We start from the raw sequence: 12768 nt of genomic DNA on the forward strand, positions 1-12768 counted from the left end.
GAATTAAACTGGCAAATTACCAACCTTGTGTGAGAGTAAGAGATCAAATGGTATCAACGTGACTGAATTTCAACAACCTTTCTGTTATGGCTTCCTGGCTAAATTTCAACAACCTTTCTGGGATGTGATTAAGGGGAACATGCTATAGTTGTTTAACTAACTACACATAAAAATCTTAGCATATTTTAAACTTCGAGAAAATTATTCTGCTGATATGCAAGTTGGATCCAACAATATTTATCAGTTGACTTTGTCTTATGAATATCATCTTCAAGATTTCTATGAAGGTGACAACTAACCAGTCGAATGGGGTGGTTGTCCATGTGGTCTACTCCACTCGAACATCGTTCATACAAGGACGAAATACACTCGATGGGATTGTTGTCCTACATGAGACTGTATGTGAACTTAAAAAATGTCGAGCAGAGTCATCTTAAAAATTGATTTTGAGAAAGCCTACGATGAGAGTAACTGGCCCTCGGGTTCTCGGCAAAATGGTGTAGATGTGTTGATGATTAGTCCCTTTAGTAATTTGGTAAAGAAGCAGAAAGGACTCTCGCCTTTCCCCATAGGTGACCTTGAGTTGTCGAACCCACGAGAAAAAGGCATCCTTGAAGTCAAAGGTTTCTACCAAGTTTTTGCAATTGACCGGATCAAAATCAAGTTGAAATTGAAAACACTTATAATAAAAATAGGCATGGGTATGAGGACTTTTCTTGCAACCATATATTTGTCAAACGGATCATCATGATATTAATTTGTGCCTGGGAGTCATCCATCGAGATGTGCTTCCAACATATAGAAGTGAGGGAAGTGTCCAAATTACGTCTTGATCGTGACACATCCTGCATCAAGAATCAGTTGTCCAGCCGAAAGGCCGTATCTGTCACACGGGGTTGCCCCTGTAATTAAGATAGAAATTAGACAAAAGCATTTGGTGTTTAATATCTACACCTCTTGTCCAAAGGATAGGATTTGTGTTATCATACTAAACATTTCTATCACTAGTGTTCATAATAACACTTCACGGTATCCCTATCCTTAGCCTCTCTGTGGCCCGCTCTACATGATCCTGGGTACTTGCAAGGACGAAGAATGCAGATGAGACAAGAGACAACTTACGAAACAATTTTATGTCACACATACGAGACGTTAATTCAAAATACTTCCATTGATCCCTCCAACAAATACATCATGTTGCAGGGCTATGCCTCAACCCATGACCTTACTGAACTACTCACACATTGTCGGAGTTGAATCCCGCGGATCTTGGGTAGGGGTCCCGAGCTGGTGATCTTGGCTTAATGGTAACAAGACAAAGAGGGACACGATGGTTTACCCAGGTTCAGGCCCTCTCAAAGAGGTAAAACCCTTCCTGCTTATGTTGCACTGATTGTGGATTGGGTACAAAGTACAGGATAATCTACTAGTTGAGCATGAAAGGTAGTGACGGGTGATAACCCACAAGTATAGGGGATCATTTGTAGCCTTCTTCGATAAATAAGAGTGTCGAACCCAACGAGGAGCTAAAGGTAGAACAAATATTCCCTCAAGTTCTATCGACCACCGATACAACTCTACGCACACTTGACGTTTGCTTTACCTAAAACAAGTATGAAACTATTTTGGAAGAATAAAACTATGAGTACTTTGCGAGAATAAAACTACGAATAAATTGCAAGGTAATAAAAGTGGATAGCTTTTGTCAATAAGAAAGTCATTTGTCCCTAGGCAATCGATAACAAGTACCGGTAATCATTCTTGTAATTTTATATGAGGAAGAGGCATGAACTAACATACTTTCTCTACTTGGATCATATGCACTTATGATTGGACCCCTAGCAAGCATCCACAACTACTAAAGATCATTAAGGTCGTGAAACTCAACCATAGCATTAAGTATCAAGTCCTCGTTACTCTATATGCCATAACCCACTTATCCGCGTTTAGGCTGCTGTCATCCCCCGCAACACTAACAATAAGCAAACCATGAACATATTGCAACACCCTACAGCGAGGGCCCCTCACGTTTGTGCGAGACGAAGGGTGCCGTAGGACAGCACTATAAATAAAATATACAATCATACCAACCAAGATCATGATTAACCCACATGACAAAACGGATCTCTACTCAAACATCATAGGATAACCATAAATCATTGGAAATAATATATGGAGTTGAGCACCATGTTTAAGTAGAGATTACAGTGGGGGGGGGAAGAGGTGTTACACCGTTGCATAGAGGGGGAGAAAGTTGGTGATGACGGTAGCAAGATTGTTGATGTAGATCGCTGTCATGATCCTAGCCCCGGCGGCGTTCCGGCGCCACCGGGAGAGAGGGGGAGAGAGCCCCCTCCTTCTTCTTCTTCCTTGGCCTCCCCCTAGATGGGAGGAGAGTTCCCCCTCTGGTCCATGGCCTCTCCCCTAGATGGGCGGAGAGTTCCCCCTCTGGTCCATGGCCTCCATGGCGGCGGAGGGGCGGGAGCCCCTCCAAGATTGGATCTCCCTCTCTGTTCTCTTCTGTTTCGCGTTCCCAGATCTGGCCCTTCACGGTTTCTTAAATTCCCGGAGATCCGTAACTCCGATTGCACTGAAATGTTTACATGATTTTTTTCCATAACTTATCTTTCTTGCGCCAGAAGAAGGGCCCTAACGGCCTTACGAGGAGGGCATAAGACACCTGGGCGCGCCTGGCACCCCCAGGCGTGCCCTGGTGGGTTGTGGGCACTAATCATCTAGGATGTTTTATATGCATTTATATGTTATTTTATATGATTTTTGGGACTAACCTATTAACCTAGAGCCTAGTGCCAGTTTCTGTTTTTTTCCTTGTTTTTGAGTTTTACAGAAAAGGAATACCAAACGGAGTCCAATTGACCCGCCAATTTTTGTGGATTTTTTATGGACCAAAAGAAGCCCCCGGAGTGAAAGAGTTAGGCCAGAAGAGTCCTGAGCTGTCCACGAGGGTGGGGGCGCGCCCTACCCCCTGGGCGTGGGCCCCTATCTCGTGGACGACTCGGAGACCCACCTAACGTGAGACCTACGCCAAAAATTCCTATAAATATAGAAACCTCCAGAAATAAACCTAGATCGGGAGTTCCGCCGCCGCAAGCCTCTGTAGCCACCAAAAACCAATCGAGACCCTGTTCCGGCACCCTGCCGGAGGGGGGATCCCTCACCGGTGGCCATCTTCATCATCCCGGCGCTCTCCATGACGAGGAGGGAGTAGTTCACCCTCGGGGCTGAGGGTATGTACCAGTAGCTATGGTTTTGATCTCTCTCTCTCTCTCGTGTTCTTGATTCGGCACGATCTTGATGTATCGCGAGCTTTGCTATTATAGTTGGATCTTATGATGTTTCTCCCCCTCTACTCTCTTGTAATGGATTGAGTTTTCCCTTTGAAGTTATCTTATCGGATTGAGTCTTTAAGGATTTGAGAACATTTGATGTATGTCTTGCATGTGCTTATCTGTGGTGACAATGGGATATTCACGTGATCTACTTGATGTATGTTTTGGTGATCAACTTGCAGGTTCAGTGACCTTGTGAACTTATGCATAGGGGTTGGCACACGTTTACGTCTTGACTCTCCGATAGAAACTTTGGGGCACTCTTTGAAGTACTTTGCGTTGGTTGAATAGATGAATCTGAGATTGTGTGATGCATATCGTATAATCATACCCACGGATACTTGAGGTGACATTGGAGTATCTAGGTGACATTAGGGTTTTGGTTGATTTGTGTCTTAAGGTGTTATTCTAGTACGAACTCTATGATAGATCGAACGGAAGGAATAGCTTCGTGTTATTTTACTACGGACTCTTGAATAGATCGATCAGAAAGGATAACTTTGAGATGGTTTCATACCCTACAATAATCTCTTCATTTGTTCTCCGCTATTAGTGACTTTGGAGTGACTCTTTGTTGCATGTTTAGGAATAGTTATATGATCCAATTATGCTATTATCGTTGAGAGAACTTGCACTAGTGAAAGTATGAACCCTAGTCCTTGTTTCCTAGCATTGCAATACCGTTTACGCTCACTTTTACCACTTGTTACCTTGCTGTTTTTATATTTTCAGATTACAAAAACCTATATCTACCATCCATATTGCACTTGTATCACCATCTCTTCGCCGAACTAGTGCACCTATACAATTTACCATTGTATTGGGTGTGTTGGGGACACAAGAGACTCTTGGTTATTTGGTTGCATGGTTGTTTGAGAGAGACCATCTTCAACCTACGCCTCCCACGGATTGATAAACCTTAGGTCATCCACTTGAGGGAAATTTGCTACTGTCCTACAAACCTCTGCACTTGGAGGCCCAACAACGTCTACAAGAAGAAGGTTCCGTAGTAGACATCAAGCAATTTCTCGCGCCGTTGCCGGGGAGGTGAGTGCTTGAAGGTATATCTTTTGATCTTGCAATTGAATCTTTTAGTTTCTTGTTTTATCACTAGTTTAGTCTATAAAAGAAAACTACAAGAAATGGAATTAAGGTTGCCTCATATGCTTCATCTTTTTAATGTCTTTCGTGAAAATGATGGGAAGGAAAATTGTGCTCAAGTACTAGAAGAAGAATTTGTTGGGTAACGTAGCAATAATTCAAAATTTTCCTACGTGTCACCAAGATCAATCTAGGAGATGGTAGCAACAAGAGAGAGGGAGTGCATCTTCATACCCTTGAAGATCGCTAAGCGGAAGCGTTACAAGAACGCGGTTGATGGAGTCGTACTCGCGGCGATTCAAATCGCGGAAGATCCGATCTAGCGCCGAACGGACGGCGCCTCCGCGTTCAACACACGTACAGCCCGGGGATGTCTCCTCCTTCTTGATCCAGAAAGGGGAGAGGAGAACTTGAGGAAGAACTCCAGCAGCACGACGACATGGTGGCGATGGAGCTCGTGGTTCTCCGGCAGAGCTTCGCTAAGCACTACGGAGGAGGAGGAGGAGGTGTATGAGGAGGGAGGGCTGCACCAGGGAAGAGGTGTGGCTGCCCTCCCACCCCTGCACTATATATAGGGGCAAGCGGAGAGGGGGAGGTGCCCTAGGGTTTCCCCTAGGGGGCGGCGGCCAAGCAGATTGGATCTCCCTAGGGAAAATCCTAGGGAGACTTGCCCCCCAAGCCAAGCTGGTGGAGGCTTGCCTCCCAAGCCAGGTGGAGGCGCCCCACCTCCCCAAGTAACGTGGGAAAGGGTGTGGGGGGCGCACCACCCCTTAGTGGGCTGGTTTTGCCCCTTCCCCTTTGGCCCATGAGGCCCTCCAACACTTGCCGGGGCTCCCGAAACACCTTTCGGTCATGCTGGCCATAGCCTGGTACCCCCGGAACACTTCCGGACTCCAATACCCTTCGTCCAATATATCGATCTTCACCGCCAGTACATTCCGGAACTCCTCGTCATGTCCGGGATCTCATCCGGGACTCCGAACAACCTTCGGTAACCACATACTATTTCCCATAACAACTCTAGCGTCACCGAACCTTAAGTGTGTAGACCCTACGGGTTCGGGAACCATGCAGACATGACCGAGACACCTCTCCGGCCAATAACCAATAGCGGGATCTGGATACCCATATTGGCTCCCGCATGTTCCACGATGATCTCATCGGATGAACCACGATGTCGGGGATTCAATCAATCCCGTATGCAATTCCCTTTGTCAATCGATATGTTACTTGCCCGAGATTCGATCATCGGTATCCCAATACCTCGTTCAATCTCGTTACTGGCAAGTCACTTTACTCGTTCCGTAATGCATGATCCCGTGACTAACTACTTAGTCACATTGAGCTCATTATGATGATGCATTACCGAGTGGGCCCAGAGATACCTCTCCGTCATACGGAGTGACAAATCCCAGTCTCGATTCGTGCCAACCCAACAGACACTTTCGGAGATACCTGTAGTGCACCTTTATAGCCACCCAGTTACGTTGTGACGTTTGGTACACCCAAAGCATTCCTACGGTATCCGGGAGTTGCACAATCTCATGGTCTAAGGAAACGATACTTGACATTAGAAAAGCTCTTAGCAAACGAACTACATGATCTTGTGCTATGCTTAGGATTGGGTCTTGTCCATCACATCATTCTCCTAATGATGTGATCCCGTTATCAATGACATCCAATGTCCATGGTCAGGAAACCATAACCATCTATTGATCAACGAGCTAGTCAACTAGAGGCTTACTAGGGACATGTTGTGGTCTATGTATTCACACATGTATTACGGTTTCCAGTTAATACAATTATAGCATGAACAATAGACAATTATCATGAACAAGGAAATACAATAATAACCATTTTATTATTGCCTCTAGGGCATATTTCCAACAGTCTCCCACTTGCACTAGAGTCAATAATCTAGTTCACATCACTATGTGATTGTAATGAATCCAACACCCATGGGGTTTGTTCATATCTCGCTTGTGAGAGAGGTTATTAGTCAATGGGTCTGAACCTTTCAGATCCGTGTGTGCTTTACAAATCTCTATGTCATCTTGTAGATGCAGCTACCACGTGCTACTTGGAGCTATTCCAAATAACTGCTCTACTATACGAATCCGGTTTACTACTCAGAGTCATCCGGATTAGTGTCAAAGTTTGCATCGACGTAACCCTTTACGACGAACTCTTTTACCACCTCCATAATCGAGAAAATTCCTTAGTCCACTAGTTACTAAGGATAAGTTCGACCGCTGTCATGTGATCCATTCCTGGATCACTACTGTACCCCTTGACTAACTCATGGCAAGGCACACTTCAGGTGCGGTACACAGCATAGCATATTGTAGACCCTACGTCTAAAGCATAGGGGACGACCTTCGTCCTTTCTCTCTCTTCTGCCGTGGTCAGGTCTTGAGTCTTACTCAATACGCACACCTTCTAACACAGCCAAGAACTCCTTCTTTGCTGATCTATTTTGAACTCCTTCAAAATCTTGTCACGGTATGTATTCATTTGAAAGTATTATTAAGCGTTTTTTATCTATCCTTATAGATCTTGATGCTCAATGTTCAAGTAGCTTAATCCAGGTTTTCCATTGAAAAACACTTTTCAAATAACCCTGTATGCTTTCCAGAAATTCTACATCATTTCTGATCAACAATATGTTAACAACATATACTCATCAAAAATTCTATGGTGCTCCCACTCACTTCTTTGGAAATACAAGTTTCTCATAAACTTTGTATAAACCCAAAATCTTTGATCATCTCATCAAAGCGTACATTCCATCTCCGAGATGCTTACTCCAGTCCTTAGAAGGATTGGTGGAGCTTTGCATACTTGTTAGCATATTTCAGGATTAACAAAACCTTCTGGTTGTATCACATACAACCTTTCCTCAAGAAAATCGTCGAGGAAACAATGTTTTGACATCCTATCTGCAAGATTTCATAAATAATGCAGTAACTGCTAATATAATTCCAACGGACTCTTAGCATCGCTACGAGTGAGAAAGTCTCATCGCTGTCAACTCCTTGAACTTGTCGGAAAACATCTTAACGGCAAGTCGAGCTTTCTTAATGGTGACACTTACCATCATTGTCCGTCTTCCTTCTAAAATCCATCTGCACCCAACAGCCTTACGACCATCAAGTAGTTCTTCCAAAGTCTATACTTTGTTTTTATATATGGATCCTCTCTCGGATTTTATGGCCTCGAGCCATTCGTCGAAATCCGGGCCCACCATCACTTCTCCATAGCTCGTAGGTTCATTGTTATCTAGCAACATGACTTCCAAGACAGGATTATGTACCACTCTGAAGTAGTACGCATCCTTGTCGACCTACGAGGTTTGGTAGTGACTTGATCCGAAGTTTCATGATCACTATCATAACCTTCCACTTCAATTGGTGTAGGTGCCACAGGAACAACTTCCTGTGCCCTGCTACACACTAGTTGAAGTCATGGTTCAATAACCTCATCAAGTCTCCACCATCCTCCCACTCAATTCTTTCGAGAGAAACTTTTCCTCGAGAAAGGACCCGTTTCTAGAAACAATCACTTTTGCTTCCGGATCTGAAATAGGAGGTATACCCAACTGTTTTGGGTATTCTATGAAGATGAATTTATCCGCTTTGGGTTCGAGCTTATCAACCTGAAACTTTTTCACATAAGCATCGCAGCCCCAAACTTTTAAGAAACGACAGCTTAGGTTTCTCTAAACCATAGTTCATACGGTGTCATCTCAACGGAATTGCTTGGTGCCCTATTTAAAGTGAATGCGGTTGTCTCTAATGCCTAACCCATAAACAATAGTGTAATTTGATAAGAGACATCATGGTATGCACCATATCCAATAGGGTGCAGTTATGATGTTCGGACACACCATCACACTATGGTGTTCCAGGCGGTATTAGTTGTGAAACAATTTCCACAATGTCTTAATTGTGTGCCAAACTCGTAACTTAGATATTCATCTCTATGATCATATCACAGACATTTTGTCATCTTGTCACGACGATCTTCAACTTCACTCTGAAATTACTTGAACCTTTCAATAATTCAGACTTGTGTTTCATCAGGTAAATATTCTCAGCATCTACTCAAATCATCCGTGAAGTAAGAACATAACAATATCCACTGCGTGCCTCAGCACTCATTGGACTGCACACATCAAAATGTATTACTTCCAACAAGTTGCTTTCTTGTACCATCTTACTGAAAACGAGGCCTTTCAGTCATCTTGCCCATGTGGTATGATTTGCATGTCTCAAGTGATTCAAAATCAAGTGACTCCAAACGATCCATCTGTATGGACTTTCTTCATGCATATATACTAATAGACATGGTTCGCATGTCTCAATCTTTTCAAAAACGAGTGAGTCCAAAGATCCATCAACATGGAACTTCTTCATGCGTTTTATACCAATATGACTCAAGTGGCAGTGCCACAAGTATGTGGTACTATCATTACTATCTTATATCTTTTGGCATGAACATGTGTATCACTACGATCGATATTCAATAAACCATTCATTTTAGGTGCAAGACCATTGAAGGTATTATTCAAATAAAAAGAGTAACCATTATTCTCCTTAAATGAATAACCGTATTGCGATAAACATAATCCAATCATGTCTATGCTCAACGCAAACACCAAATAACAATTATTCAGTTTCAACCCCAATCTCGATGGTAGAGGGAGCATGCGATGCTTGATCACATCAACCTTGGAAACACTTCCAACACATATCGTCATCTCACCTTTAGTTAGTCTCTGTTTATTCCGCAGCTTTTATTTTGAGTTACTAACACTTAGCAACCGAACCGGTATCTAATACCCTGGTGCTACTAGGAGTACTAGTAAAGTACACATTAATATAATGTATATCCAATATACTTCTGTCGACCTTGCCAGCCTTCTCATCTACGAAGTATCTAGGGTAGTTCTGCTTCAGTGACCGTTCCCCTCATCTCAGAAGCACTTAGTCTCGGGTTTGGGTTCAACCTTGGGTTTCTTCACTAGAGCTGCAACTGATTTGCCGTTTCATGGAGTATCCCTTCTTGCCTTGCCCTTCTTGAAACTAGTGGTTTTACTAACCATCAACAATTGATGCTCCTACTTGATTTCTACTTTCGCGGTGTCAAACATCGCGAATAGCTCAAGGATCATCATATCTATCCCTGATATGTTATAGTTCATCACGAAGCTCCAGTAGCTTGGTGGCAGTGACTTTCGAGAACCATCACTATCTCATCTGGAAGACAACTCCCACTCGATTCAAGCGATTGTAGTGCTCAGACAATCTGAGCACATGCTCAACGATTGAGCTTTTTCTCCCTTAGTTTGTAGGCTTAAGAAACTTGTCGGAGGTCTCACACCTCTTGACGTGGGCACAAGCCTGAAATCCCAATTTCAACCCTTGAAACATCTCATATGTTCCGCGACGTTTCAAAACGTCTTCGGTGCCTTAATTCTATACCATTTAACATTACGCACTGAACTATCACGTAGTCATCAAAATGTGTATGTCAGATGTTCGCAACATCCACAGACGACACTCGAGGTTCACACACCGAGCGGTGCATTAAGGACATAAGCCTTCTGCGCAGCAATGAGGACAATCCTCAGTATACGGACCCAGTCCGCATAATTGCTACTATCAACTTTCAACTAAATTTTCTCTAGGAACATATCTTAAACAGTAGAACTAAAGCGTAAGCTACGACATAATTTGCAAAGACCTTTTGACTATGTTCATGATAATTAAGTTCATCTAATTATTTAATGAACTCCCACTCAGATAGACATCCCTCTAGTCATCTAAGTGATACATGATCCGAGTCAACTAGGCCGTGTCCGATCATCACGTGAGACGGACTAGTCATCATCGGTGAACATCTTCATGTTGATCGTATCTACTATACGACTCATGTTCGACCTTTCGGTCTCTTGTGTTCCGAGGCCATGTCTGTACATGCTAGGCTCGTCAAGTCAACCTAAGTGTTTCGCATGTGTAAATCTGGCTTACACCCGTTGTATGCGAATGTTAGAATCTATCACACCCGATCATCACGTGGTGCTTCGAAACAACGAACCTTCGCAACGGTGCACAGTTAGGGGGAACACATCTCTTGAAATTTTAGTGAGGGGTCATCTTATTTATGCTACCGTCGTTCTAAGCAAATAAGATGTAAACATGACAAACATCACATGCAAATCATAAAGTGACATGATATGGCCAATATCATCTTGCGCCTTCCATCTTCGAGGCGCGGCATGATCACCTTCGTCACCGGCATGACACCATGATCTCCATCATCGTGTCTTCATGAAGTTGTCTCGCCAACTATTACTTCTACTACTATGGCTAACGGTTAGCAATAAAGTAAAGTAATTACATGGCGTTTTTCATTGACACGCAGGTCATACAATAAATTAAGACAACTCCTATGGCTCCTGCCGGTTGTCATACTCATCGACATGCAAGTCGTGATTCCTATTACAAGAACATGATCAATCTCATACATCACATATATATAATTCATCACATCCTTTTGGCCATATCACATCACATAGCATACCCTGCAAAAACAAGTTAGACGTCCTCTAATTGTTGTCGCATGTTTTACGTGGCTGCTATGGGTTTCTAGCAAGAACGTTTCTTACCTACGCAAAAGCCACAACGGTGATATGCCAATTGCTATTTACCCTTCATAAGGACCCTCTTCATCGAATCCGATCCGACTAAAGTGGGAGAGACAGACACCCGCTAGCCACCTTATGCATCAAGTGCATGTCAGTCGGTGGAACCTGTCTCACGTAAGTGTACGTGTAAGGTCGGTCCGGGCCGCTTCATCCCACAATGCCGCCGAATCAAGATAAGACTAGTAACGGCAAGCAAATTGAACAAATCATCGCCCACAACTACTTTGTGTTCTACTCGTGCATAGAATCTACACATAGACCTAGCTCATGATGCCACTGTTGGGTAACGTAGCAATAATTCAAAATTTTCCTACGTGTCACCAAGATCAATCTAGGAGATGCTAGCAACGAGAGAGAGGGAGTGCATCTTCATACCCTTGAAGATCGCTAAGCGGAAGCGTTACAAGAACGCGGTTGATGGAGTCGTACTCGCGGCGATTCAAATCGCGGAAGATCCGATCTAGCGCCGAACGGACGACGCCTCCGCGTTCAACACACGTACAGCCCGGGGATGTCTCCTCCTTCTTGATCCAGCAAGGGGAGAGGAGAAGTTGAGGGAGAACTTCAGCAGTACGACGGCATGGTGGCGATGGAGCTCGTGGTTCTCCGGCAGAGCTTCGCTAAGCACTACGGAGGAGGAGGAGGAGGTGTATGAGGAGGGAGGGCTGCGCCAGGGAAGATGTGTGGCTGCCCTCCCACCCCTCCACTATATATAGGGGCAAGGGGAGAGGGGGAGGCGCCCTAGGGTTTCCCCTAGGGGGCGGCGGCCAAGCAGATTGGATCTCCCTAGGGAAAATCCTAGGGAGACTTGCCCCCCAAGCCAAGCAGGTGGAGGCTTGCCTCCCAAGCCAGGTGGAGGCGCCCCACCTCCCCAAGTAACGTGGGAAAGGGTGTGGGGGGCGCACCACCCCTTAGTGGGCTGGTTTGCCCTTCCCCCTTGGCCCATGAGGCCCTCCAACACTTGCCGGGGCTCCCGAAACACCTTTCGGTCATGCTGGCCATAGCCTGGTACCCCCGAAACACTTCCGGACTCCAATACCCTTCGTCCAATATATCGATCTTCACCGCCGGACCATTCCGGAACTCCTCGTCATGTCCGGGATCTCATCCGGGACTCCGAAAAACCTTCGGTAACCACATACTATTTCCCATAACAACTCTAGGGTCACCGAACCTTAAGTGTGTAGACCCTACGGGTTCGGGAACCATGCAGACATGGCCGAGACACCTCTCCGGCCAATAACCAATAGCGGGATCTGGATACCCATATTGGCTCCCACATGTTCCACGATGATCTCATCGGATGAACCACGATGTCGGGGATTCAATCAATCCCGTATGCAATTCCCTTTGTCAATCGATATGTTACTTGCCCAAGATTCGATCATCGGTATCCCAATACCTCGTTCAATCTCGTTACTGGCAAGTCACTTTACTCATTCCGTAATGCATGATCCCGTGACTAACTACTTAGTCACATTGAGCTCATTATGATGATGCATTACCGAGTGGGCCCAGAGATACCTCTCCGTCATACGGAGTGACAAATCCCAGTCTCGATTCGTGCCAACCCAACAGACACTTTCGGAGATACCTGTAGTGCACCTT

Source organism: Triticum aestivum, chromosome 7D, assembly GCF_018294505.1.
Source record: "Triticum aestivum cultivar Chinese Spring chromosome 7D, IWGSC CS RefSeq v2.1, whole genome shotgun sequence".
NCBI classification, from domain to species: Eukaryota; Viridiplantae; Streptophyta; class Magnoliopsida; order Poales; family Poaceae; genus Triticum; species Triticum aestivum.